The following is a 6,969-nucleotide window of genomic DNA, read 5'->3' on the forward strand; positions in this document are numbered from 1 at the left end:
TCTTTCCCTGATGAATGAAATATACTCTTTACTAGTCTCGCTAACTCCCAGTCTTGCCTCTCTCTAAATCCTTTCATGCCTCGCAGAGTGACTTTTCTAATATATAAATTTGATCATTCTACTCCCCTGTATAAAACACTCCAGTGGCATCTCATCGTCCTCAGAAAAAGGTCCAAACACCTTTACATGTCATTCAATGCCTGCCTCTAAAGAAGCACCATCCAATATAACTCTGTGATGATGGAAATAATCTATATCTGCATTGTCCAATGCAGTAGCCACAAGTGGCTATTGAGCTCTTTAGGTATGGCTAGTGCAATTGAGGACCGCATTTCTAATTTTACTTACTTTTAATTAATTTGAAATTAAATTTAAATCGTGGTATGTGGCTATCGACTACCAAATTAGACAGCACAGTTCCAGAGCTTTATTCCACCATGCCACCATCTGTGGCCTCCTGACATCTCTATGTTTTAGTGAGTCTACATTTCTTGCAGTTCTTCAATTGAGACAGGCTCTCTTTCTTGTACTTTTTCCTTCTCTCATCACTTGAATAACCCTTACCTAGGCTTCATGATAGGATTTAGTCTTATTTTCCCAGGAAGTCTTTTCTTATTCCCCAAGTTGAACAATCTGGCTTCTTTAGAAGCCTCTGCTTACCTGCACTGGTCACCCTCCACGGTAACTGTCAGTCTACTCGTCTGAATTCCCAGTAGACCATGAGCTCCTTGAGAGCAGGGACTGTGAGGCTTTCATCATTGTGTACCTACTAGCACAGTGCCTGGCACTTATAGACATTCCGTAAATGAATGAATGGGTTGTTTTACACTGGAGATGTGCCCCTTCTCCGAACTATATTAGATCAGTCTTAGTTCAGGGCTGGCAGTCTCAGATGAGCTTAAAGACCAAAAGAGGTTAAATGTGTCACAGCCTTTGTTGTGTTTCCACAAAATACCAACGTACTAAATTGATAAAAGATGCTTCTTCCCTAAGAAGCTTGTTAGGGCATCTATCAATTTAAGATAATCTGCACTTTCTGGGAAATTTAGTACTAGAAGCCAAGCCTTTTCTGGTATGTGTTTTAGTATTCTTTTTTTCATTCAAGTATTTCCAAAAGTGTTGGCGAGATCATCACAGGGCAAGCACAGGGGCCTGCGGATACCACGCCTGTTGGCTGGGCATCGTGGTGATTTAAAATCTTAACATTTTTTCATTCTCTGTCACTTTTTGAAAAGGCAATGCCAGTCCCCTGGCATAGATAGATGACATGATATTAACAAAAATAATCACCATGACACAATTTAAGCTTCATGAAAAATGGTGCAAAATAAATGAAATATATTATTAATAAATGTGAATTAATTCATTATCTAAGTCAAGTTGCTTTTGACTATTTAAATGCCACTTTGGTATAAACATTGTTGTTCTCTTGTTTATAAATTACTGTTACATAGCAGTAATCACTGACTAGCTATCTCCAGCATCTTGCCATTATTAGCATGATATTTAAAACTGTGTTTTGATATGTTTAAGAAATGAGTTGTTTTGCTCTTTTTGACGATTCATTTTGAAAAATGGAGTCAGCTACCCTGGAAAGCACTAATTCAACCTATGACTGATCACTGTAATTAGCTCGGTCTATATCAAGAAAACATTTTCATTTCGGTATTCATTCATTTATTCATTCAAAAATTATTAAGTTCTACTGGCTTTGAGGTATGGTATCATGTTAGGTGATCACCAACTGGCCTCTGCTGGCCTCTAGAGCAACACTGTCCGATAGAACTTTCTGCAACCATGGAAATGCCCTCTCCGCACCATAAGGAAAGAGATACAAAATGCATAGGAAGTGGTTCCTGCTCTACAAATGTCAACCTGTCTAGGTAAATTGTTACCATGACAATTAAAACAACTCAGAAATGTATTTAAATCACCTTAGAAATGTGAGATATCCCCTTTAATTAAAGTAAAGTATAGTGATCGTAAATAAAGATAATAATACCTTTTTTTGCCACCATTCATGGGCACTGTGGGAGTCAGTCACTGAACGTACATGGGTGTACCTCCTATGTGTCTATGATGCGCCCTCACTGAGCCAAGTTTGGTTTGGGTTGGAGGATACTGACAAAGTCCCTGCCCTCATAGGTTGAAGTGCCTTGTTGAGGTTACTAAATTGATAAAAGGCACTTCTTCCCTAAGAGGCTGATTAGGGCATCTATCAATTTAAGATAATCTGCACTTTCTGGGAAGTTTAGTACAAGAAGCCAAGACTTTCTGGTATCTGTTTTCTTTATCCAGACATAGATCCTCCTCATAGTCCAGGAGGCAGTGGCTTCCTTGGGTGACTGAATGGGTAGCACAGTTCAGGGATTACAAGCACCGTGTTGCAACCCCAACTCTGCACTTCTTAGAAGTACAATTTTGTCTAATTACTAATCTCTCTCTACTCCTTGATTTCATTAGTAAAATGAGGATATTAATACCTATCATTTGATGTTGTTAGTGTATTAAATAATGTGTAGAAGAGCTTAACACACTGCCAGATAGTCTGAAAGTATTAACTACTGTTAGGGTTTCCTCATCTGTTGACTTTTCTCCAAGTCCTTATCCAGAGTACTTATCCACAGTACTATGCTTAGAAAAGTCACAGAGCCTGGTGCCGTGTAAAAAAAAGAGACAAAAACCTGGCACGAGAAACACTTGGAGGAAGCAAAAAAGGGTACATAGTTTCCATTTGCCCAGTTCCCCTCAGCACTTTGCATCCTGGCATTCTTGTCCAGCCAGTGGAACTAATTGCCTGACAAAAAGACAGACGGGCGACTTGGGCTCTGAAATTAAAATCACTTCAACCACATTCTGATCGCTTCACAAACAAATTATAGCAAATAAATTTTGCTTATCCAGGCTTTGCACGCCTGTTAATTTTGTGCAGGCACTTTGTCAAGATGCACCAGAGGACAAATGATTTGGAAAAGGACAATGCACACAATAAAAGAGTGAACAGTATAACCGGCTGAGCATTAGAATGTTTCTGATATTTAAGTACAAATCCTCTTTCTTACTTATCCATAAACCCTTGTCACAAGTACAAAGAACAGCTAGTATAGGAGATACTGGTTTATCTGGCAGGCTAGAACTGAAGTCTTGATTAATTCTATTTCTTTTTATTTCTTTTTCTTCTTACCCTGTACCTGTAGCATTTGGAGGTGAAATAAGAACAGGACATGATGGTCTGGGGTGTTAGTGCCAAGAAAACAGAGGCAGAAAGAGAAGTCCTGTATTTTAAAGCTCCGATAAGCTGCTGTGCCTCCACATGTGTGCCACAAAAGCAAAGGCTACTTTGTCATTGTCTGAGGGAGACAAGAACACCAGACCCTTTGAGGGCCTGAGGAATCTTAAGAGCAAGAATTCTAACCTGGGCTCCAGGAATGGGCTTCAGGGGTTGTTTCCAAAACCCCTGACAGAGTTTTCAAAATAGTGTAAACTTAGCTGCTTTATTCTAGAGGACTAAATTCAGAGAATTCAGAGGCTTTAAAACCACATTGCTTAATATGTTAGCCACTAGCCATGTGTAGCTGTTGAAATATGAGTAGTCCAAATTGAGATTTGCTCTGTCAACGGTACCAGATTTTGAAGACTTAGGATGAAAAAAAGAATGTAGGCTATTTCATTTATCACTTTACATTCATTACATATTGAAATGAGAATACTGTAGATATGTTGGGTTAGAGAAAATATATTATAAAATTCGTTTCACCTTGTTTCTTTTTACTTTTTCAATGAAACTACTAGAAACTTAAAAAATTTTAAATTTGCATCTGTGGCTCACATTATGGATTGCCTAGCAATCCAGTTTCAATAAGCTCCACTTGAAATTAACCAAGAACATGGTCATGTGATGCAGATGATTCCTATGCATGCCGAAGTTTAAGAACCATTAGACTAATGACCACTGGACTATAAACAGAAAATGTATTCATTGATAGTCATAAATTGAACTGTCATGTGGACCAAAACTCTCACATTAGTAAGGCTAGTACAATCTTTACTTAAGAGGTAAATGTACCTAGGAAGCTGAGCATTAATGAAAAGGCTGATTGGTGAGCCTGAAATCAAAGCAAGGAGGGTCAGATGTATGATTCCAACTCTTCTCTTCTGTTTTTAATTTCCATTTCAACTCTCCCTCCCTTGTAAAGATGAGCTTATCCTTGCTGGACAATAGCAGGTGGTTTAGAGAGGAATCTGAAGAACTGACTGGTACAATTGCTCCTATCCTGAGCCATTTACACAATCTACTAGCAGAATATGTTCTACTGAATCCCAAACTGAAGTTCCTTTCAGTTAATGATATTAACAAGAAGATATCACAGATTTACCAACGCTTAATTTATAGACACTCGTTATGACCGAAATAGTCAATCTAGGTACACCTGGGACCCAGAAGTGTCCAGCAAGTAAACCTCTTTATGAACTTATTCTTCGCTGCACAAATCTCTTCTAAATGCCTTTTTTCTCAAGGGAAAAGCTAACAAGTTCGGAGTTAATCCTTCATGATTACTTCCCTTACATATGGATTTTCTTCTTATCATATAATTAAGGGTTCCATTTACCTAGGTAATTGAAAGTGATACACTGAAATTTATTTTACCGACTTCTGCTCTACTTCCACCAGTGTCCGTGGCTTACTCGACTCTTAAAATCCCAAGAAGGCAGAAATAAGGCACTTTCTATCTTCTGTATCTTATTGGCTGTGTGATTTATCTGGGCACATTCACCAAAATTCCATCTTTTTATAATTTTTATTTGCATTAATTTATCTTAATGTTAAAATATTTCCAGTTTTCATCTTCTTTCATAAAACCTTCTATAAAATCCAACTTTGACTTCTAGTTTTAAACTTTACTTACATTTTTATCTTTAATAATTCTTATTTCTTTCAGCTAACACCAGTTTAATTCCCTCATTTAATATAAACATTTCCCCTTTCCTTCAGTAACCCTACACGTGAACCTGTATCCCTAATCAGCATAATGTTTTCTGTTTTGCGTTGATCATACTTCTGGTTGATAGGTTTCTTCCCTTGGAAATGTTAACGTCATCTATTATATTCGAGCTGGACTCTAAAGCTCTTTCTATCTCTGACCGTGAAAGAGTACTATCTTCAAGATGCCATTGCTATTACCTAATCTTAATAATGGTGTTAACTTGTATCACTCGGTTCTTAGTTTTCCAAGTCCTCTCTGGCACATCTGTATCTCTTCTTCATCCCTATCTTCTCTCTTTACATCTACAATCATATAAATGTCCACATTCATAATGTTAATCCTATGGATCTATATGTTCTAAAGCGTTCTCCATATTTCTGTCTATATAAATTAGAAAAAAAATCATGCATTTTCTTATGTGTCTATTGCACCCGTTCTAGGGAGGTAAACAGGGATAATAATTAACTGCACACTTGTTAAATATGTACTAAAATATTGAAGCATGATAGTGAGGGGCCCTGAACTTCAGCTTCAATAGCACCATAGAAAATCTACCTCTATATCTCAGGTAAAAAAATAACAAAGTTGTAACAGTGGTCTGCTAAGATTGCACATTAACTTGTGGTATATCGCTGGCTTGAATCCAGGCTGGCTCCTGGTCCCTCGTTTGTATGTTTGTTTGTTTGTTTTTTCACTAGAGTTAACTTTCCATTTCATCCTGGGCAAGGACATGGTTTTCACAAAAGTCAAGGCATTTGTTTTCTCTTCTCAGATTAGTGAATCACATTGGCTATTGAATTTCAAGGCCAGTACCTATAAAAAAAATGGCTGATAGATAAGCAGATATCTTTGGTTGTTTCCCCTCTAACCATTGTTCTTCTACCATCTTTATTTTTATTTGGATGAGAAAGTAGAGCAAGATTCTGTTATTACAGTTAAACCAGGAAAGTTTTGTGCCCAGCAAAGGAAGTAAAGCATCATTTCCCTGAAATGGCATACCACTTATAAAATTAAAATACAGAAAAGTTGAAAATTATGCTCGAACCCAGAGCATCATTTTAAAGTACCCATTTGCTACAGCCATGCTACCCTGAACAAGCCTGATCCCATATGATCTTGGAAGCTAAGCAGGGTCGGACCTGCTTACTACTTAGATGGGAGACCACCTAGGAAGACCAGGTGCTGTAGGTGTAAAAATAATAATAATAAAAAAAAATAAAGTACCCGTTTGCACAGTAGTCTTGCAGTTTGTGAAATAATTTTTTTCTTCAATATGAATGCCTTAATTCACGAAACATTCCAATTTAATTTCACCATCAACTATCTTTTAACCTAGGTGCATGATTAACTTAGAGGTCAATTGATCAAATAATAGCTGACTGGCCAAAAAGTCACTCTTAGGTATGGCAGACGGAAAATGAACTGTTGCATTGTTTCCTCTGTGTGTTAAGTGCAACGCAAATTATTCACGATACTGCTGGGAGGTACAGTGAGTTAATAAATCATAAGATTGGCTCAAAACTGGTTGCTTATATCCATGAAATCTGATTTGCTGTGGTTGATGGTGAGGCTGGAGAAAATCAAGAGGACTTAATGTTAGAAGCAGTGAGATTAAATAAAAATCTTCCACATCTATGGCTGTTTTAACTGACACATGTCTTTTCTTTTTCTACTATAACCCTGCCACTATGCTCTTTATTGTAAAGGGAGGGGTGGTTAAAACCTAAAACAAAATGGTCTTACTGTCCGCCAGTGGAACATGCACACACAATCTTGAGAATATTCTGCTAGTCTTTACTTCTGAGCCAGTAAAAAATTCCTAAGCATGCCAAGCCCACAGGTGATATCTCTAGGCTGTTCAGTATGTCTCTGAATGCTCTCTCCTTGGCACTGGATCTTGGTCCAGTTTCTTGAACAGAATCTCCCAGTTAACCGGTTTCTCGCCAGAAGATTCCCCTTATTCCTCGCTCCTCACATCCTCTGT

General features: G+C 37.7%; 1 pseudogene; it reads left to right on the forward strand.

The window, feature by feature from the left end:
• The first annotated feature begins 6,057 nt into the window (after positions 1 to 6,057).
• LOC112469783 lies at positions 6,058 to 6,176 on the forward strand (annotated as a pseudogene).
• The last annotated feature ends 793 nt before the right edge of the window (positions 6,177 to 6,969 follow it).

Source organism: Pteropus alecto, unplaced genomic scaffold (assembly GCF_000325575.1).
Source record: "Pteropus alecto unplaced genomic scaffold, ASM32557v1 scaffold86, whole genome shotgun sequence".
In the NCBI taxonomy this organism is placed as follows: Eukaryota; Metazoa; Chordata; class Mammalia; order Chiroptera; family Pteropodidae; genus Pteropus; species Pteropus alecto.